The sequence below is a fragment of the Diabrotica virgifera genome, chromosome 7 (genome assembly GCF_917563875.1).
Source record: "Diabrotica virgifera virgifera chromosome 7, PGI_DIABVI_V3a".
Classification (NCBI taxonomy): domain Eukaryota; kingdom Metazoa; phylum Arthropoda; class Insecta; order Coleoptera; family Chrysomelidae; genus Diabrotica; species Diabrotica virgifera.
The window spans coordinates 212,936,315-212,959,692 of NC_065449.1; the positions used below are offsets into that span (position 1 = coordinate 212,936,315).

Here is a 23,378-nt window from a genome sequence, read left to right on the forward strand (position 1 = left end):
TTTCGATGTCTTTATTTGCACGTTAAATAGATCCTTGTGACTGACTGTGTCTTGGCTTACCGTGTACTATCTTCAAATCTTTCCACATGAAGTACAGTTCTTTGTAAGCAAAACAGTAGTGTGCTTTTTACTTTTCTACACAAGTATTTTTGTATTAAAACTATCTTCCATTGATAAATAAAAAATAGTGCCACAAACCGTTATGTTGATAAAAAGAACACTTCAAAGATAGGTAGGTAAAATTACTACTACTAAAGATATATATATATATATATAAATAGGTAGGTAAAAGATACACGTATAAAGAATAAAAAGGTACAAAAAGATCTTGCCCTTAACAGAGGTGTCGAAACACACGTAGTACATCTTTGCATCTTAGCACACAACGGAAATTAAAATAAAATAGAAAATGTATGCCTTTTTATATACACAAGAAAATTGCCAAGGCAACATACCTTTTGCGAATTCAACTGAAAATGTAAAATTTACTATATCCTTATTGCTAAATTACTTTTCTATATCCTTATTGCTGCATATTCTTTGTTTGTGTACCAATTCTTTTGTATACTGTTTTGATTTTTGTATTTTTAGTGGGCAGAAGAAAACAACCTTAGTCTTAACAAATATTTAATGCAAAAGACAAGGGAACATTTAGATCCGCAGCGTGGAGAAAGGAATACAATCCAGATCTCCGTTTCTCAACGAAAAACTCTCAAAATCAACCTGTCAATATAACAAGAAAAGTCCTGAAGAATTTCTCACACAGCCAACATCGTCCAATAATATATGAAGTAGGCATCCAGGTCCCGATAGTAAGTAAGTAAGTAAGTAAGGTATGCTTTATTGTCAAAAAATTTTTACAATTTGTGGACAAAGCTTATACAAAATAAAAAATACAATAAAAAAAATCCCGATTTAGTCCGATCCACTCCCAGACAAAGATGGAATTTTCAGAAGGCAGACTGGCAAAAATTCTCTACTGAACTTGATAAAACTATAAGATGGGTTCCAGCCACACCGGAAAGCTACGATAGATTTGTAGGTGCAGTGATATCAACTGCAAAAAAAGTGTATACCAAGAGGTTACCGCAAAGAGTATATCCCAGGCTGGAATAATGAATGTGAAGAACTCTACAATGACTACATATATAGAGAATTGTGACCCAGATGTAGCTAATGACCTATTGTATTGCAAACATTAAATGAAGCCCGGAGAGATAAATGGATAAAAACAACAGAGAAAATGGACTTTAAAAGATCGAGCAGACAATCTTGGAGCCTACTTAGAAAGCTAGGGGGAAGTGCCCCGCTCGTTCGAAAACCACACTTTTTGTCCCCCTACCAAATAGCTAGCAGAATAGTGACCCTATCTAGGGCTCCACGTGACAAAGAACATACAAAATCTATAAAAAAAGGAACTCAACAACTTACGTCAAACAGCCGCACATAACCCAAGGTTCTCCCACGAATTCACTAACGAAGAAATAACATCAGCCCTCCGAGACATGAAAACTGGCAAGGCGCCTGGTTTTGATGGGAAACATCCTGAGTTCCTACTACAATGTGGTCAAAGGACAAGAAAATGGTTGGCTGCGTTCTATTCACTGATCCTTAGAACTGGAAACATACCAAAAGCTTTTAAAAAGAGCAAAATAATTGCTGTATTAAAACCCAATAAACCACACAATAAAGTTGAAAGCTATCGTCCTATAGCACTTCTCAGTTGCTGCTATAAACTTCTGGAACGACTTATCCTAAACCGAATAGGCCCACAAATTCTTGAAAATATCCCACTCGAACAAGCAGGTTTCATACCTAATCGAAGCTGCGCAGATTAGGTTCTAAGTCTAACTACGCATACAGAAGCAAGCTCCCAAAAGCAACAAAAGACGGCTGTAGTCTTTGTGGATTTGACAGCTGCCTACGACACAGTATGGAAGGAGGGTCTCCTCTATAAACTAACCAAACTAATCTCATGACGAAGAATATTGCAACTAATAAATAATATGCTCTCTGATCGATACTTCCAGGTAATCCACGGTAATGACATAAGCCAGGGGTTCTCAACCTTCTAGCAACTGCGTACCACCTGAAATAGTTTAAAGATTTTGGCGTACTACCTGAAATAGTTTGAAGATATTTAATATGCCACCAAACACCGGGAGGCGGACATGAAAAAATGGAAAGAAGCTCTCTCCGATCCTATTTTTTTTTTAGAAATATGTCTACTAATTATTTCTAATTTTAATTCTTCTCGGTGTGCAGAGACAATATGTGTACTTCGGCATTCAGGAGCAATTTTCTTTATTTTTGCTGCTAGCCCTGTCAATTTGATTTCAAGTAGTTTGCAAAACAAAAACTCTTCTATAACTTCTTCATAAAAATCAAATCGTACAAATGCGAGTAGCTGTGCTATGTTTATATCTACTTGAAGTGCAAAATATGTGCATTCTTGAAGTTTTAAACAAAGTTGTTCTTCAATATTGGAAGATATATCAGTAATTCGCCTTTTCACTGTGTTGTTTAACAATGGTATTTTTTAAATTGCTTTGGCTGCCTTTTTTCCTAACACGGTTTGGGCCATTTCCACAGCGGCCGGTAGTAAAAGGGTCTCTCAATTGTGTGAGGCTTTCCATCCTTTGCAATTGTACAACTGTCAAGGTAGGATGCCTTTATTAAGTTAATATGATATTTACAAAGCTAGTCATTCATTTATTTTCTTTCTTAAAAAAAGTAGATTCTCTTTTAAAAAATTCGATCAGCTTACCACATCACAATGATTTGTGTATTGGTGACGTATCGGCATAGAATGCTTCATGCTTTGGCTCGAAAGCGTTTCGAAACAAGCAACACATTTATGAATAGAATTGTCACTATTTTCTGTGCCAGACTTCACTATAAAACCATACTATAAGTAGCTTTCGTGGTATTTCTGATTAGCCTGCGGTTTAGGTTTTTTAACACTATCCTTTGAAGGCCCAGAGCTCACCAAAAACTGCTTCATAGAATATGAAAGCACGACAACTGCACTGGCACTTTCGCAGACAGAGGCCCAGCGTAATCGCTTGTTTCACATACGTGAACCGTACCACCTGAAATCTTCCCGCGTACCACAAGTGGTACGCGTACCACCAGTGGTACGCGTACCACCGGTTGGGAACCCCTGACATAAGCAAACAGAGGAAATTAAATAATGGAGTACCCCAAGGATCAGTCCTTGCTCCGATGCTTTTCAACTTATATATCGGACCTACCTGACACTGATGGAAGAAAGTTTGGCTACGCTGACGACCTAGCAATAGCAGTACAACACAAACAGTTTGAAATTACTCAAAACGTGCTGACAAACGACCTCAACAAACTATATGAATATTCCACAAAATGGCGCCTGATACCCAACTTAAACAAAACTGAGGTAAGCTGTTTTCACCTCAATAACAAACAGGCAAACCAAAAATTAGAGGTCAAAATAAGAAATGTAGCACTACTCTACCAACCTTACCCAAAATATCTGGGGGTTACCTTGGACAGGACTCTCTCGTTTAAAAAACATCTACAAATAACTGCACAAAAAATAAGTAGTAGAAATAACCTTATCCAGAATCTTTGTGGTACCAACTGGGGCGCATCTGCGGACACACTACGAACATCTGTGCTAAGTTTGGTCTACTCTGTGGCAGCGTACAGTGCACCGGTCTGGCTAAATAGTCGTCATGTGAAGATAGTTGATACGCAGCTTAATATAGCAATGAGAATGATCAGTGGCTGCATCAAGAATACTCCATTATATTGGCTTCCCATCCTTGGCCATATACCTCCGCCTATTCTACGAAGACAAAAGGCCTTGATAACGGAGTATTCGAAAGTAAATAGCAACTTGCAACTACCAATCCATGAAGACATCCCGAGTTTAGCAGCAAACCGACTCCCATCCAGAAAACCACCCATAAGAATAGCCCAACAGCTAACGGCAGATGATTCCAATGTTACCTCCAGATGGCGCACGGTGTGGACTGAGGAAGCCTCACCTGAAGTATCCAACCTTATTGACCCAGTCCAAAAGCCTGATGGCTTCGACCAGCCACGAAACATATGGAAGAGCCTAAACCGAATTAGAACGGGACATGCAGTATGCGCACACAACCTACATAAATGGGGAAAACAGCCTACCTCCAGCTGAGACTGTGGTGCTCCAGATCAAACCATCCAACACATAGTGGAGACATGTGAATTGAGGGCATACCGAGGAGACCCAAAAGACTTTTTCAAAACTACGCCTGCAGGCCTTGAATGGATAGCTCAACTTGACTTAAAGATATAACCTTATCTGTTTGTATTATCTTATATTTAATCTGTATTTTGTCTATGTTCGTTTTTATATAAGCTTATGTTTGTATTTTTGAATTATGTACTTACGTTTTTTTTACAATTATTATTGTATTTATTCCATGTATTGAGCCATACGCTAAATAAAATAAATCTTGTATTTTTAATGTATCCACTTTTAATTTTTTCTTTTTTTCCGTATTAATCTTTATGGTAGGGGAGCCCAAGCGGGGATTTTTGCAGTTACTCGAGCGCGTCAGATTATGACATAAGGAGAAACCTTGTACCCTGAAAATTTACTTCTACCTTGGGTTTTAATGCAGGGGAGTTCGTTAAGGGGGGGGGGGCGAAAAAAAAATTTTATCCTTAGAAAAACTCGAAATCGTCAGATTAAGATTAGGTAAGTTAACTACAAGAAAAACAGTGTATATTTAAAAAATCTGACGATTTGAGCGGGGCGTAAGGAAATGGGTGAGTCCCAAAGTTTCACAAGAAAAAAGCGAATATTTCGCGAAATAAATGACAGATCGAAAATCTTAAAAATACGTGCTCAATATTTTTTTAAAATCTATCGAATGATACCAAACACGAGATCCCACGGAGAAGGGTGGAGGTAAATTAAAAATTTTAATTACGGATCCCGCGATATTTCGCGAAATGAACATCAGTCGAAAAACTGAAAAATACACTTATTCAATATTTTTGAAAAATCTATCCAACGGCACAAAACACGACCCCCTCGGAGGTGGGGCGGGGGGTTACTTTAAAATCTTAAATGGGAGCCCCCATTTTTATTGCAGATTTGGATTCCACACGTAAAAATTAGTAACTTTTATTCGAGATATTTTTTCGAATTATGGATAGGTGGCGCTATAATCTAAAAAAACGATTGTTGGAAATGGAAAATTACATTAAAAATGGACAGGTCCCCACTAAAATGGAAAACTTTACTTAATTTTTTTTTTGGTTTTAGGACCTACTCTTCACAACCCAATAGGTCCCCATAACACTCGAGTGCTTGCACATTTAGCATACTTTGCTCTCCTGTCTCCTACCATTATTTTGATTTCAATTGATTAAGGAATGAATAAAGTAATTAATTCATTAAAAAATGTCGGATTTTCGAATAAATGTACGAATGTTTGAATGGATGCTTTTCATGAATATGTTCATATATTTGTTACAATTTGTATTTACTGGACAATTCTGTGACCTAAAAACATTTTTGAATAATTTCATCAACCATAAAACCCGACTCTGCATTACATTTCATTCCATTTAGGATTATCTGCCATGGGCTTACTTATCTTCATTATTCGTCAATTTAATCTTGCAGATTTAAATATTTAATGAGCCAAACTTTTGGAACGATACAATTCATCGATTTTGCCATTACCGCCTTGGAACTTCAGTAAATATAAAAAGTTTAAAGAACGCAAAAGTTAATAAATTTTCTTTGCATACAAAAATAGAAAAAATAATACAAAAAAGAGTAAACACAACTTTTCTTTTACGACTTCCAAAGTTATGAGAGTTATTATTTCTATTTGAGATAATGAACAAAAGAAAATAGTTATTTTCTAACTAGTGCGGAAAGTGATACTTTCACGCACGAGACTGCCGTTGACCCGAACGACGCGATAGCGGAGTTTGGGCAAGCAGTCGAGTGCGGGGAAGACACTTTCCTCATGAGTTAGGAACAATATTTTTTCTAGGGCCGTACATTTGGAAAAAAGCCACAAAAAAAAAAGAGTTATATCAATTTTTATTTAGAAGTGAAAATACACAATTTAATTCTTTGCCAAGGTTGTCAAAACCAAACTTTCAATATAATGGGTTACCACGACGACGATATTGGTTTCCATGACGACGATTCAAAACCATTGTAATTGTCTAGTGATCTGACTTTTAAATATTATTTCAAAATAATTTTATTTCATCGAATTATCAGTAGTAATTGCACAAGAGCTCTAAAATTATTAAATTTTCCCCTAGTGACACTTTGACAGTTTTAATTTCACGAGCCGAAGGCGAGTGAAATTATGTCAAAGTGTCACGAGAACAAAAATTCTATATTAATTTTAGAGATCGAGTGCAATTTGTTGCGATTATTTCATGAATAAAACTGTTCAAAACCAAAATTTTATTGTTATTTATTTATGTAAGTACAAACTAATACTGTTAAACACACAGTTGATATAAAATATTTTACGGTTGAAAGTCATCACTTTTATAACTTTTAAAACATTAATTGTCATTAATGTCACTGAATGTATTTTTTCGTAGCAACGAAGGGCATCTGACGTAATATACTTGACGACGGGATATTATCAAAAATTATCACCTTAATTTGCATTTCTGTAGCTTTCTATTGGTCAGAATCTCCTATGAATTAAATAATCAGTAGTAATTGCACAAGAGCTCTAAAATTATTGAATTTTTCCCGAGTGTCACTTTGACAGTTTTAATTTCACGAGCCGAAGGCGAGTTAAATTATTTTAAAGTGTTACGAGGGCAAAAATTCTATATTAATTTTAGAGATCGAGTGCAATTTGTTGCGATTATTTCATGAATAAAACTGTTCAAAACCAAAATTTTATTGTAATTTATTTATGTAAGTACAAGTTAGTACAATTAAACACACAGTTGTTATAAATATTTCACGGTTGAAAGTCATCACTTTTATAATTTTTAAAACATTAATTGTCATTAATGTCACTTAATGTATTTTTTCGTAGCAACTAAGGAGTTCTAACGTAATATACTTAACGACGGGCAATTATCAAAAATTATCAATTTAATTCAGATTTCTGTAGTTTTTTATTGGGCAGAATCTCCTATGAATGAAATAATCAGTAGTAATTGCACAAGAGCTCTAAAATTATCGAATTGGTCCCGAGTGACACTTTGACAGTTTGAAGTTCACGACCCGAAGGGGAGTGAAATTATGTCAAAGTGTCACGAGGGCAAAAATTCGATAATAATTTTAGAGATCGAGAGCAATTTGTTGCGATTATTTCATGAATAAAACTGTTCAAAACCAAAATTTTATTGAAATTTATTTATGAAGTACAAATTGGTGCAATTAAACTCACAGTTTGTTATAAATATTTGACGGTTGAAAGTCATCACTTTTATAATTTTTAAAACAATAATTGTCATTAATGTCACGGAATGTGTTTTTTTCGGAGCAACGAAGGGCATCTGACATCATATACTTGACGACGGGATATTATCAAAAATTATCGGGTATAATATCACAAGAGAGTGAGAATAAATTGAAAATAATGCGACAGTTTTTCGAAAATTTGTTATCTGGCAATAGACACGAGAGCCCGCAGGGCTCGAGTGGCTATTGCCTAATGGCAACAAATTTGAGTAAAAATGAAGCATTATTTTCTTATTTAATCTTACTGTCGTGTGATATTCGTAAGATTATTTTTTAATACGTATATTATGGATATTTTCTTAAATATGACAGTTGTCAAAACTAGCAAACTGGTTGCCATTAAACAGAAACAATCTATTTAAAAAATTCTATCGGTAATTTTCTACAGTAAATAATTCTCAGTATAATTTTAATCGATTCTACAGAATTAAACACGTGATCAAATATCTTACTATACGATTGGAAGTTAAAATCATTAAAAAATAACCAGTTTAATTTTTATTTCTGTAGCTTTCTATTGGTCAGAATTTCCTATGAATGAAATAATCGCGCTAATTTCATTAAAACATGAACACAATAAGTTAAATTTGAAATAAATTAGTAAATAATATCTAAATGTTAGTTTATTGCATGTATTATAATATATTATAATGCCATATTACAAGGTATTTTACTTTCCCGCACGGCGTGCGGGAAAGTGCAACTTTCGGAAACGAAATGCGTGCGTGAAAGTGGCTGTTTTAGCACGGCCGTAAAAAAATAATATTATGAAATGACTTTTTTTAAATCATGTTAAAATTAACAAGGCGAAAGAAATAACGTATAACGTATACTGAGAGTTTTTTTAGATTAAAAATTGGTTTTATTTATTAAATTTACCGAATAATCTTCTGTTGTAGCTTTGGAAAATATCTTCATGTATTGCTTGAATCCTGCAAAGAAATAACTAATTAATGGTTTAAGTAAAAAAGTAGCTATATTTAAAAAACATATATATGAAAACTGTGTCAATAATCTAAACCGGTCGGGATAATATTTGACCTTGCAATGTGAACTACCCCAAATTTTATTGTTTCAACTGTTAGGGAGGGGGGTTTAATGGTAGTTCAAATTCAAATCAATGGCTAGTCATTTTTTATTAAAGCCTTTGTTAGCAGGTTTTCTTCTTGAAATGCCTTTTCATTGGAACAAGTATTTTGGGCTCTATCGTATAATGATTTTATTATCCTTTTTTTTTTTGACGTTTACATTGTGATTTGAGTGGAAACTTAAATATCTGTTGGTGTGAGTTTGCTTCCTCTAAACTTTGGTTGCATATCCTGTAAATTCTTTTGTGATTAGCACATCCAGGAAAGAAAGTTTTCCTCTTCTTTCATGGTGAATTTGATTGCTTCTTCTTAATTGTTGATTTCAGTCAAGCATTTTTTATTGAATGCTTCCGGTGGGTGAGGCCAAATGGAAAACACATCATCTACATATCTCCACTATAATGTGAGTTGTTTGCATTGTTTCTGTAGGTACAATGGTGTGTTCGAAATCGTACATAAACACACCAGCTAATAATGGAGATAAGAATGAGCCCATGGCTCTTCTCAAGTTTTGCTTACAGAAACCATTATTGAGTTGAAAAATCTATGATAGCTGATACATTCAGTTTGGTTCAATACATTTTCCCTGTTTAGTTTAACGGCCGGATGTCCAAATGACACAATTTGGAAAAACAGACACCTAAGAGTGGAAACAGGCACGAATATATAATTCATTTATTAGGCCAGTTACGACTTACACGGCCGAAACAAGACCAGACACTAGCAAAACAAAAAGACATCTGGAGACTAACGAAATGAAGATCTTAAGAAACATTGCTGGAAAAGGACTACAGGACAGGGTAAGAAGTGAGGAAAGAAGTGCATATGTGGGGTAGCCAATATAAATACCTGGGTAAAGAACAGAAATGAAGAGTGAAATCAACATATAAGCAGGCTGACTGAATCAAGGATAGTAAGAACAACCAGGGACAAATCATCCTTAGGCAAAAGAAGTACCTATAGGACGCCCAAGGAAAAGATGTTACGGCAATTTAGGGGCAGCATAAAAGACACCGTTGAAGAAAAACATACAGTACTGCCTCTATAAGAGAACAAGAAGAAGAAGAAGAAAAAGAAGTTTAATTATTATTTTTGGCGTTTTTTCCAATGGTACATTGATAAAAAACTGACTACCATATTGTTGTAATTATAATTTAATTTTGCTAGTTTTTTGGAAGAATTGTTGTGAGGTTTTAATGTACGTTGTTGTATTGTCTGTTAGAAGTTGAATTATACCCAAACTGGTCTCAGGGTTACATTTTCTTTATGAACTTTTAGGACTCCGTATAGTTGTGGTGTCCTACTGTAGCGCCAATTTTTCCTTAAATTTGTGCATATTTTTGTATAAGTAATTTGTTCTCCAGTAATTTCGTTGAATCTTTTGTCAGTTTTGTGTAAGGTCCACTTGTGACTAATTCTAGTATGCTCTTCTAGTATTGTTTTTTGTCCAGGGGCGTAACAGAGGCCCCCGCAGCGTGAAGATTGCGGGGGGCCCCAATCGAGCAGGGGCCCCATCTTGTCGTCTGATATTATGTAAAATCTGTTATAGGTATATGATTTTACTTTGTGGGTTTAAATTTAAAAACGTAAATTTCTAAATAGGCATATTCGGCAAGTGAATCATCTCATATCTAGAAAAATATTTTCCGGTCTCACTAACTTTTATGGGTGGCGACAATAAACTATAATGCTTTGTACGTGACTATTCAAAGATTTGAGAATTGCAATTTGCCTAATTTTAGAACAATATTTCTAAATCTAGAAATGGGTTTTCTCTTTAATCTTTACCTACGTTTTAGTATTTCGATACGATTATCCAGAGGCCTAACAGAGGCGCCTTGCAGGATGAAGCTTACGGGGGGCCCCAATATGTCAAGTGCCCCATCTTGTTGTCTAATATATGTAAAAATGTGTTGTTATATTATTTGCATACATACATTTTTTTAAGAAGTGCAGTATTGAAAATGAAGTTGTCCATCCGAATTAATAAAATTGTAGATATATTCGCTGATAGTAGATAGTGCTTGAAGAAAGTTGTTCATCTCACAGAATAATACTTATGTAACCATTTAGTAATCTTTGTTCTATTTTATTCTATACCAATAAAGATGAAAAATGTAAGTCGTCATAAACAATGCATGATTACACCAATGCTCAGTAAATAAGAGTTTTGGAGTGAAATTATCGGCGTCGCGACGGACGTATTTGCTTGACAATTTGGATTTAGGTTCTAGTTACACTCCACTTCACAGTTGGATTTATGCCGTTGGTTGCTTTTACTTAGGGGGTGACACCCCTCCTCGGGGTGAAAAACATACGTTTAAAATAATCCCGGAAATGTATAAATTGACTAATTATAAGCAACTTTTGTTCTATAGAGTTTCTTTTTCTATGTTAATACTTTTCAAGTCATTTGCGAGTGAAAATGTTTATTTTTCAACAAAAAAAAAACAATGTTTTCAGACGGGTTTTTCGTAAATAACTCAAAAAAAAGTATTTATCGAATTAAATATTAGATATCGAAGAAATATTTGCAGCAAAAATGTAGCTTATAAGATATAAAAAATGGTGTACTTATTCATGAAGTCTATCGACACAATAAAAGCACAGTTGAAACTCATGAAAAATTATTCTTATTCGTCCAATTCCAAATCGAATATTTCAACCTGAAATAACCAAAACATGAAGCAATTTTCGGGGAAAAATAATTAAGATTTTTTTTTAAATGTTTCAAAAAAGCTTTATTTTTATTTTTTTATAAGTTTCTAGCATCAAAACTATACGAATTACGCTCAAAATAAAGTTGACTCCTTTTTGTTAAAAAAAATCTTCAAAATCTGCCCCTATTTCGCACCCCAAATAAAATTTATTATAACGCTTTACCATTTACTTTAAATATTTATTGTTTATATGATCTGTAAGTTTGACTGGTTCGAAGTTCTTATCTTTGAAAAAAATTTGATTTCATAGTAAAAACAGTTTTTTTTGTTTTGGAAAATGCCTTTTTTCGAAATAACTTAAAAAGTATTAGTGATACGAAAAATCTCAAAGAGTAAAGAAATGTAGGTCATGCTTTTATAAATATTTTGGATTTGTTTTGTTTTTCTGTAAGACAAAAATTGGTTAAGATATCGCTGTTTAAAATTTGCATATACTTGTGATTAGTGACTCGTTCAAGCCCTTTAACTAGAACCCTTTTAAAAATAAGCACTTTGAACCGGTGAAACTTACAGGTCATATAAAAAAATTAGGTAATTTGTAAGGCGATAATGATTAGTTTCATTTGGGGTGCTAAAAAGGGGGAGATTTTCACAAATTTTTTTTACCAAAAAATGGGATTAACTGTATTTTTAGCGTAACTGGCTTAGTTTTGATGCTAGAAACTTTTGTAAAAAATAAAGCTTATTTTAAACACTTTAAAAAAGTTCTGAGTTTCCCTGAAAATTATTTCAGTTTTTGGTTACTTCACGTTGAAATATTCGATTGGGTATTTGACGAATAAGAAAAACCTTTCAAGAGCTACAACTTTTCTTTTACTGAGTCGATAGACTTCATTTTTGTTAACAATATTCTTTTCGATCGAATACTTACTCTTTGAACTATTTGCGAAACATCGACTAAAAACGTAGTTTCTTTGTTGAACAATAAACATTTTTACTCATAAATAACTCGAAAAGTCTTGAGTTGACCACTTCGGTGGTGACACTGAAAATTACACGGTATCGTCATATTTTACGTTGATTTACTGGTCTGTAACACATAATTATAGGTATTTGTTACACATGTCGCATTTAGTAATTTTTTAAAGGGGGCCCCATTTCCAATTCTGCGGGAGGGCCCCGACGGAGTTTGTTACGCCACTGCTTTTGTCCATAAGTTCGGTTGCGTTAACCTTGTCAGGTAATATTATTATAGATTCTTCTTCAATTCCTAAGAAGGAGAATTTACAAGATCACTAAGCGTCAGGATTAACAAACATGAAATATACATTAAAAACGCTGGACGGAAGGGCCGCCCGAGAACTTTATCGTACCGATCTATTATCGTTATGGTACTAGATACTGGCATTCTATAAAAATAACAAAATTACTCGTTATTTTGATATTTTAGAAACACATTCTGTACTTGAAAGTATTTTATGGTTCTACGCATCATTAATTCCTACATTTGAGAAAATGTTCGATACCATATTTCGGGGACACACTATAGATGTATAGATTATTGCATAAATCAATAGAATATTATAGTCATACTTTCATTTCAAATTAGTTCATTTTTCTGAGAAATTAATAGTTTACAATATTGGATTTCATTCTATTTCGATTAGCCAGTCAATGCGCGAGATTAAGAACAAGATATTATCTCCGAATTCTATCCTACTGCATGGATTTTAATGAAATTTTGAGAGTAGCCTAATCTCCTAATTCAAAGTATATCCTATATACTATGGCGCTTTTATCATGGGGGAGGTTCCCACCACTTCTCAGGGGTGAAATATTTTTATTTTCGAATTACATGGAGAAAAAGGAAGATTTTTAAGAAAATTTAAAAATTCATTCTATAATTTGATCACGTTTTACAAAAACCATTCATTTTAAACCCGTTCAACTTTTTGAAAGTAGAAATAACACTGTATTAAAAGATATTGCAAAAGAAAAACAATGCATTTAAATTATGGTGGATGGGGAGTTAAATGTATATATTCTTTTTCTCATGATCATCTTTCAGTGCGTCACAGTTTTTCGATTTCTTTCTAACGCATTAAATTGTATGTGACAGAAAAAAAAGCACGTCGGTGATTACATTTCGTCGGTGACATTTATAACATTTATTCTAGTTATTCTAGTTGTCGATAGATGGCGCCATAATAAAAAAAATATATTTTTTAATTAGATAATATTATTACAAATATAATCTGTATAATTTATAAGACTATACAAATCAAAGAAAATACCATTTTATAAATGCAAGAAACACATCACGGAGTTACCCTTTTTCCTATCATTTGTTACGTACTGAAAAATGCTCATGAAAGGGACAATACTATTCATTTTTCCTTAAAGTACATTAGTCATATATTTTTCACATAACTGTGCTCGTTTTAAAGGCCTTTTCAAACACTACAAAAGGTGTTGGTAGCATTATACCCCTAAAACCCACCGTTCCTCTGTTATTTCAAGATGAATACACCAATTTGAGCATGCACCAAAAAACAAACTACTTTCACCTACCATATCTCTTTTTGTATTATAAATAGAACATTTACGAAGGAACGAATCTCTTTATTATTTATAATCTAAAAAATGTTTTATATAGTGTTTTTAGTTCGATGCATAGTTTTTAAGGTATTCACAAAAAATACGTCCGAAAAGGTGTCATTTTTCAATGAAAATGGCAAATTTTTAACTACGCATAACTAAAAAAGTATTGAGTTCTCAAAAAAAAGTATGGACCAGTTTTTGCTTAGAAATAGGTTCTTTAACCACTTCCGTGCTTATTTTGACCAACAAATTTTCCACCCCCTTTGAAGAAGTGGGAACCGTCCCAAGATAAAAGCGCCATAGTATATAGGGTAGATTTTGTTTCTTGAGCTATTACCTACTTACTGTGAAAATATCAAGTACATCAGTGTAGTAGGATGGAATTTGAAGCCAAACACCCTCATTGACTGCCCTACAATAATGCCCTGCTATGATCGCGTGAGAGAGGACACACATAAGATTATAGCAAAATTTCTATTTACCGTAACTTTTCGAGTTTTTGAGCCACAGCAACGAATTGTATGTCATTGGAAAGGTAATTTTACATTCTTTCAAAATATGTAAAAATATATAGGACGTATCTAAAAAAATTAAGATTTTTTATTCATTTCCGGTTCAACGGGAAGCCATATTTTTGGTAAAATTTATTGTGATAATAGATAATAAAGTACCATATACGTCTGCAAAATTTCAAATTTTAGTTTCTATTAAGAAGGAAGTTACGGGCTTTCGAATATTTTTTTATAAAAAATTCATAACTCCCCTCCTATGGGGAGTTAAGAAATCTGACTAATGTAATTCAATTTACTGATAGAATATCAAAAATATATCAAAAAATAAAAAAATTCCTTGGAGCCATTTTTGAGAAAATCTCGTTCAAATTTATGTCAAATTTTGACCCCTTAAATATAGGCAACCTGTAACTTTTTCTGAAAAACGATAACATTCTTCTTATAGCCTCATCTTTAGACTATATAACGCCTTTTTCAAATTAAACTTATCTTAAACAAGTTTTTAGATAGGTAGTCAAATGTGTCGGATGGGCGGTCGGCCGTGCTGGCCGCCATTTTGAATTTGGAAATGTCAAATTCCGTATTTTTATTTACCTATTGATGAGCTTACTTTGAGTTGAATTTCATTCATTTCGGTCCAAATTTGCAAAAATGGGCCCTAAATAACCCCCCTATTTCGGCCCCCCTTTGAGAGGTTTTTTTTAAAAGCTTAGTTTCTCGACAAAATTCTCTTAAACTTACTCATACCGAATTTCATCAAAATCGGTCCGGTAGTTTTTGCTGGGCGGTGGCGACATACGTACGTACGTACATACGTACGTACGTACGTACGTACATACTTCCGACATGTTTTTTTTTATTTGCTTTTTAGACTCAGGGGGACTCAAAACGTCGAAAAAAAGTGAAATCTGAAAAAATTTTTTTGCACGATCCTATAACTTTATCTATTATACTATACTACGTATATAGTACGACAAAGTAAAACGGGGATCACGACAAATCACAGTTACGCAAACATGCCTGGGATAATGAACACAGACCACATTGGAATGATGCATCAATAATCGTGAAGGAAACATACATAAAAAAAGAATGTGTGTGTACTTTGTACGCACGTAAGAAGTTATACTTCTATTATATGATTTCTTAAAAATAAATATACTTTAAACAGTTTGTTTTAATTTTTTTAAACACCAAACTAATTTTGTGCTTACCGCTTTGAAAAAAATAAAAAAAAGTATAGGATTGCTCCGGACTCGAACTCAAGACCTCTCGATCTCTGGCCCAATGATATACCAAATATTCTACGAGGACTGTGTCTGTATCGGTTCGGACGCACTCAAAAAAATTTATTTCGTAATATTGATGAACAGTGATTACTGAATAGTATTTCGTTGTCACAACAATTTAATTTGTTGTTTCAACGAACTTTTAGACACTGACGAATGTATTTGGTTATTGTCACAATGACTGAATAATAATTGTGAGAATAGCTAGAGTACATTAATCAATAACACTCAATTTATTCAGCCAATAACTTAGTTTCGTATATTTAATAAATACTGTTACTTCTGGCAGCAACTCCCCTTCTTAATTTCGTAGATGACAAGCAATTACCTTGGTTTATCGTGACAACGTACAGATTTCATTAAAACAATGTACAAATGTTGTTAATATAGAGTAATACATGATTATTGAATAGATGTAAATTGATTGTTGTGACAACGAATGCATTAATCAATCTACTACTGCATTTAATGCCCACAATCAATGCGTTCATTGTGACAATAATCGTAGTTGTTGAGACAATAAATGTTTTGCTTGACCATTTGAAAGTTAACGGCTTTTCCTTATCGTGATACCCCTAGCTTCTCTGTGTTACCGAAGTGCCGAATAATAATTGCATTTCGTTTTCAAGTGTAGTCCGTAGTAGAAGGAAGTTTTTGTGTGTCTCTTATCGTGAAACTTCGGTCGAATTCTTTTTAAATGTATTCATTTTTTTCGAATCCTGAGAAAACTAATTATTAGTTTTGAAAATTTAAATGCAAAATTAAATATTACAGTATTATCGAGGGTCTGAAGTCCCTGAGAACCTCTATAATGATTATTTTAATAAGTCACAGGGGTGAAAAAGAGAAAATTTGGTATGATTTTTAATTTCAAATAGGCATACCATTCAACAGAAACTTTTTGTTTATTCTAAGCGACTTTCTGCCCTCGGTAATAATGTATTATTTTATTCTGCGTTTAAATTTTTCAAAAATACTTATTAGTTTTCTCAGAATTCCAAAAAAAATTAATGCGCTTAAAAAGAATTCGATCGAAATTTTGCACCTGCACTCTCGTACATTTTTGAAATCACCATTTCAAACGCTTTTAAATAAGCTGTCACATGACGTACTTTCTGAAGACGGATCGTGTAAAGTTCGAAACATTGATGTTATAATATACTTTGATTATTTTTAAAATCGGCCTGTCCGAGCGTTTTGCTTATGTGCTAAAAATAAATAAGTTAATAAGGGGGTGAGGGAGTGTAACACTTATTCCAGTACACTGTATAAGTAAAATCATATGAAAAATCACACAGTGTAAAGTGCTTTAGGTTAAGGACAATAAAGGGGGATTTAAAAATTATTATTATTGCATTCAGTAATTATTAATATAAAATACGTTCATATTAGGAATGAACGGAATTAATTGTAACAATAAACGGAAATAATTGTAGAAATAAACGAAATACGTTAGGAGAAATAACACTGTTATTGACACAACGAATAGTCTTCGTCGGTCAATTAACGACGTTGTTGTTTCAATAAATAGTGTTCGTTGACTCAGTGAACAGAGTTCGTAATATCAATAAATAGTGTTCGTTGACTCAGTGAACAGAGTTCGTAATACCAATAAAGTGATATTATGGTATACATAATGAATATTCATCCATTCAATAAACGTAATACATTGGCTCAACGAACGAAAATAATGAATTGATGAACATCGTTTTGTTGTCCCAATAAAACCAAGAATTGTACAAATTTTAAGTATTGCGTTTGTTGTCTGAATTAACATTTTTATTGATATTACGTACCTTTTTCGTTGAGTGCGTACCTAATGACAATTCACGGTAACAAACACACTGGAAGGTGAAGTATAATAAATATACAATAAAATGTTTTAATAATACTCATCTTACTCCTGAGGAAGACAAATCAAAAGACACAAAAATTATAATAAATATATTTACTAAAAACACTAATATATTCTTTTCACACCTTTTCTTGCACTGATATATTTATACATAACTTGAAAGATTCAGCAACTAAACGCCATACTGTCTGTGTGCGCATGCCGCAGTATTATGAAATTTTACTCTAAATCGCGCCTAAACAAGTATAAGTTCAAAAATCAAAATAACTTCCCTCATCCTACTAAATGAAGAAAAATGTGTAGCAAATCCATCAGCAGAATGCAGCAGATTTTGGTTGCCAATACCTACTTGAAGAAGAAGTGAACAACAAAAAGATACCAACAACAGAGAATAAAAAAATGTGAAGCACATATTTCTATCAAATACTGATAGATACAATCTATCAATATATGATAAAGTGAAGTACAAAAACTGATTATTACGAACAATCTTAAACATTCATATAACACATAGAATTATTGTACAAATACACAGAATAATCAGAATTTTATATATCATAGGGTATAGAAACATCCACCTTCATATCTTTCTTACCACCAAAGCCGGTTGTTGCCTACAACCATCATAGCCAAAGTACAAACTATATGTTGACTTAACATAAAATGACCTGAATAACAACAGTTGGCGGGTTTATACACATCTTCTAAACAAATTTCTCTTAATTTTTGATAAGATTTCCGGAGGGAAAATCGAAACGTTAAGTATTTTTTAGGTAAAATATATAACTGTCATTACAACTGAACTGTGGCTAATTGCATATAAACAAAACATTTAAGTTAAACATGCCACCAGCCAATCGTTTTAGAACCCTATTACTTGTATATATTGGGTTTCTTTCTGTAACTTTCAAAATTTGTAAACTTTAATTGACTACGAACTATCGTAGAAGGTTTTTCTATCTCTTTACTGTCCTTGATTAACCTCCTTGTCAAAGTTCAAATGTTTAGTCATCCTCTAACTAAGACCGCAGCCAGGACAATGGCGGTAATTATAGTTAAAAGATTCGACTTCATTAAGGTAATAGTCTTCAGCATCTTTTAAAGATCCTTTTAGAACTCCCTCTGTTCCTTTCTAATTGCTTAAATTTGAATACAGTGACAAGAGTCGGTCCCAAAGACAATATCCACAAATTGTTTGAGAGCATTTTAAACTGGCGCTCATCTCCTTCCGGGTCTGGTGCACAACAATACATAGAGTTCTTGAACTCCTAAGTAAAGCATAGAGCTTCAGTGAAAACGCGTCATCAAGTTTATTTTGCGCCAAAGCCTTCACCTCATTTCAAGATTTTCCTTGACCTCCTATCTCGTTCATGATGGATCTTCTCCAAGTTTGTGCTGGGCGACCTCTTTTTCTTTTTCCTTTGGATTTCCACTCTAGAGCAGTCTTTGAAATACTGTAGCTATTTTTTTGGGATGTGTGACTGATCCTTTCTGAACGTTATTTCATTTTCTTCTCACTTTTGTTCGGTCAGGTGAGGCAGATTCGGTCAAGGTTTCACATCCGGAGAGTAAAATAGACATGCTATTTGGCTGGAATATTCAGATCTTTATCTTTGTAGTATACTGGCCAGATATTCAAACAGGATTGAGCATGTTGAATGCTCGTTGAGCTTTTCGTATCCTAATATGAGTATTGTCTTTTATAGACTTTATGACACTTCCTTTCCTTTCCTTTCTTTTCCTTTCCTTTCCTTTCCTTTACGACTTTATGACAATTCCAAGATTCGTAAAATTTTCCACTTTTTTAATCTGCATGTTATCAATATTAACTAGTATGTATGTTGTTTCATGCATGTATTTTTATGGATTGGTTTTATTACTATTGATTTTCAAACTTTAGTTCACGCTTCGTTTCGCCTCAGTGTACAGTGACTATGATGGAAATATTTTTTGCGGGATGTTTCTTGGCTCTAAAATTTTACAGATATTGGCATAAAATAAGCTGTCAAAGGCACGCTCGAAATCGATAAATACCATGTCTGGGTACCATTCAGCCTATTGTTCCATTATTACACTCACAGCATCAAAGTTGCCTACATGGTCTAAAAAACCTGCTTGATGAGATCAAAATTCATAGTGGTCTCATGGTATATATTGGGAATGCCACCTCTGTACATTCTAAGCTGATCTTTTATAATAAATTTTGAGGTATTTTTTCTTCTTACTCTCCGATACACAATATTGCAAATATTACTTTTATATTATGGTGTTTCTTTCTGTAACTTTAAAATTGTCTCTTCTTCTTCTACTTCGTGCGACTAGGATTACTCCCGTTTGTCTGCCTCTTATTCTGTTTCAGGTGTTGTTGACTGTACATTGTTTTTCCACCTTTTCGACGGCCTTCCAACGGGTCTTCTGCTATACGGCTTGTTGTTTTTATAGATGTTCGCTAATCTATCTGGCTCCATTTGGTTTACATGTTCGTTCCAGTTCTTCTTTCTTGTTTTTATCTACCTGTTAATATTTTGAATTTTGCATCGTTCTCGTATACTTCTGTTGCTTTGTCTGTTTCTTAATGATATGCCCGCTATTGATCTTAATACTTTCATTTCGATATTGTTGATTTGTTGTTTCGTCTTTCTTGTATCGGTCCCTGTCTCTGCTGCATATGTTAGGATATGTCTTACTGTTGTCTTGTATACTTTTTTTGCTTTCCGGGGTCAGATATGTGTTTCTCCATATGGTTTCTCGGATGCAACCACTTACTCTTGCCGCTTTTGTTGCTTGTGTTGTGGTCTCTGTTCTTATATTCCTATCACTAGTGATCTCTACTCCTAGGCAACTAAATTTCATTACCTGTTCTACAATTTTGCCGTCTATTTCTAACTTGCATCAGAACTGCATCATCGGCATAGCATAGTATCGTAATTTTATGCGCTCCCATGTGGTATCCATGTCGTTTTCTTACTTCGGGAATTATTTGATTCATCACCATATTGAATAGCAATGGGCTGAACGAGTCTCCTTGGCGGATTCCTCTTTTTAGTTCTATGCGTTCTGTTTCTCCTGTTGATATTATAACTCTGGTCTTGTTGTTCTTGTTAATTTCATTAATTAGCCTTATTATTTGGTGGTCTATTTGTTCAGCTTGTAATAAATTTAAGATGTCATTTCGCCTCACCCCGTCAAAAGCAATTTTTAAATCTACAAAGCACATGTATGCTGGTTTTCCATATTCAATAGCCTTTTCTACTATTTGTCTGATAATAAAAATTGCATCTATTGTGCTGTGGCTCTTCCGGAAGCCTTGTTGTTCATCTGTCATGTTCGCTTTTTCCTCGATTTTATCTTTTATGACTGCCCTCAACAATTTTAATGTGCTGCTCATTAGACTAATGCCTCTATAATTTTCAGGATTTTTCGAATCTCCCTTTTTGAGTGTCGGTAGCAGGAGACTTTCCTTCCATTCCGCTGGTACTACTCCGATATTTATTATATCGACAAATAATTTTAGGAGCCATTTGAGTAGTGTTCCTCCTCCATATTTTAGCAAATTTGTATATTTTAATTGACTACGAACTATCGTAGAATGTTTTTCTATCTCTTTACTGTCCTTGATTAACCTCCCTGTCAAAGTTCAAATGTTTAGTCATCCTTTAACTAAGACCGCAGCCAGGACAATGGCGGTAATTATAGTTAAAAGATTCGACTTCATTAAGGTAATAGTCTTCAGCATCGTTTTAAAGATCCCTTTTAGAACTCCCTCTGTTCCTTTCTAATTGCTTAAATTTGAATACAGTGACAAGAGTCGGTCCCAAAGACAATATCCACAAATTGTTTGAGAGCATTTTAAACTGGCGCTCATCTCCTTCCGGGTCTGGTCCTGCTGCACGACAAACCTCCAACAAATTTCGTACAAGTTAATTAATTATTTTAAGCGGAATATGTTGTACTCCAAAGACCAAGTTTGTAAAAGTTAATTTGTGTAATATAATGAAGCTTCGGGACCATTAATTAAAAAAGTGCTTGTGGCATTTTTATTCATCAAATTATACAAGTTTAAGCCATGTTTTAATTACGAAAAATGTAAAGTACACTTTTAACACAAAAAATGAATGTTGTGGTTCTATAGAGGATTTTTTTTTAAATCGTTACAGAGAAATAAATCAAGCAGGCGACTCTGGTTTCGTATACTGTTTTCACTCATTTTGGGAAAATGTGATAATCTTGAATTATCCATATCTGTCTGTCCCAGAGACTTTATAAACACAGCTCCTCCGTCATTAGACCAGATAGAATGGCAAATGAGGTATCGAATGAAATATTATAACCAAAGGATGGTATTAACCGTAAGAAATTTAACCTAGGACTTCCAGTTTTAGAGTTGCAACCGGAAGTACTGTTTTAAAGCCGCCGAAATAGTACAAGCGATATATTATTCGACGCACCTTGACAAGACGAAAACAACTATATAATTCGGGTTTTATGCCTCTCTATCCGTCCGTCTGTCTGTCCGCGTATATGACTCCTACGTTATTAGTACTGATTGAGAGCTTATAAGCTCTCAAGCTTATAAGCCTTATCAAGGATTGCATTAAAGATGAGAGTTAATATATTATATATTTCCGATTTTTATATCATTTCTTGTTAAAAAGTGGTAATCGAAAGTGCCACTTTATAGTCGCAGAAATAGTACATGTAATATACAGTGCGTCCATAAAGTAACGCATAAATTCATTATTTCGTAAACCGGTGACCGGTAAAGGAAAAATCCCGAAACAGGTCGATTTTTATTTTTAAATTACGATTTTCTGGCATATATATCATACTAGTGACGTCATCCATCTGGGCGTGATGACGCAATCGATGATTTTTTTAAATGAGAAATGGGTCATGTGATAACTCATTTAAAAGGGTATTTAATTCTCTATTCAAAATACTAACATTAACATAATTCTTTACAGAGTATGTCAAAAAAAAAATATTTTTTTAAATAAATTAATTGACACAAAAAGATGTCAATGATGTAGATATGTAATTTGTTTAATTGTTAATACATTTTACTGCTGTCAGAAAACAGAAAAAAATTTTATTTAAAAAATAAACATTGATTTTCGCTTAAACGAAATGTTTAAACTGCCAAGAGGCAGGTGGGTGGCAGTTTTAACATTGAATTTAAGCGAAAAGCAATATTTATTTGTCAAATAAACATTTTTTTCCTATTTTCTGACAACAGTAAAACGTATTTTGAATTAAATAAATTATATACATTCTTCTTTTTGTCTCAATTAATTTAATTAAAAATTTTTTTTCAAACCCCTTGTATAAATAATTATGTTAATGTTTATATTAGTGAATAGAGAATTGAATGCCCTTTCAAATGAGCTATCGCATGACCCCTATTCTCATTTAAAAAATAATCGATTACGTCATCATGCCAGATGGATGACGTCACTAGTAAGATATATATATATACCAAAAAATCATAATTTAAAAATAAAAATCGACCTCTTTCGGTATTTTTTTCTTAAAGTCGCCGGTTTACGAAATAATGAATTTATGCGTTACTTTATGGGTGCACTGTATTAATAACACTATTAATAACTAATATTTACATTAGGGTTTTGATGTCATTTTGGGTTAAAAAGTTATGTATTTTCTATTTTTTAATATATTATGTTATGTATATATATATATATATATATATATATATATATATATATATATATATATATGTATTGTTATGATTTACTTTTTATTACTTTAATATCAATCAATCTTTATTTGATAACTCCAATTAATTATTTAATCAATTATCCAATTGTCTCAAATTATACAACAAAATTAAGAAAAAATCTCAGGGTGCCTTTTTATAATA

General features: G+C 33.3%; 2 protein-coding genes across 5 annotated transcripts in view; both read right to left on the reverse strand.

The window, feature by feature from the left end:
- LOC114340427 (uncharacterized) overlaps positions 1 to 23,378 on the reverse strand; it is a 643,253-nt gene that overhangs the window by 399,124 nt on the left and 220,751 nt on the right. For all 4 annotated transcript variants that reach the window (XM_028291178.2, XM_028291164.2, XM_050655885.1 and 1 more), the window contains one exon: positions 8,375 to 8,427. The gene's annotated coding sequence lies outside the window, so the exon portion shown is untranslated. The remainder of the gene's footprint in view (positions 1 to 8,374; positions 8,428 to 23,378) is intronic.
- Positions 1 to 23,378, reverse strand: part of LOC114331213 (G-protein coupled receptor Mth2-like) — a 680,964-nt gene that overhangs the window by 33,267 nt on the left and 624,319 nt on the right. The gene's annotated exons all lie outside the window — the stretch shown is intronic.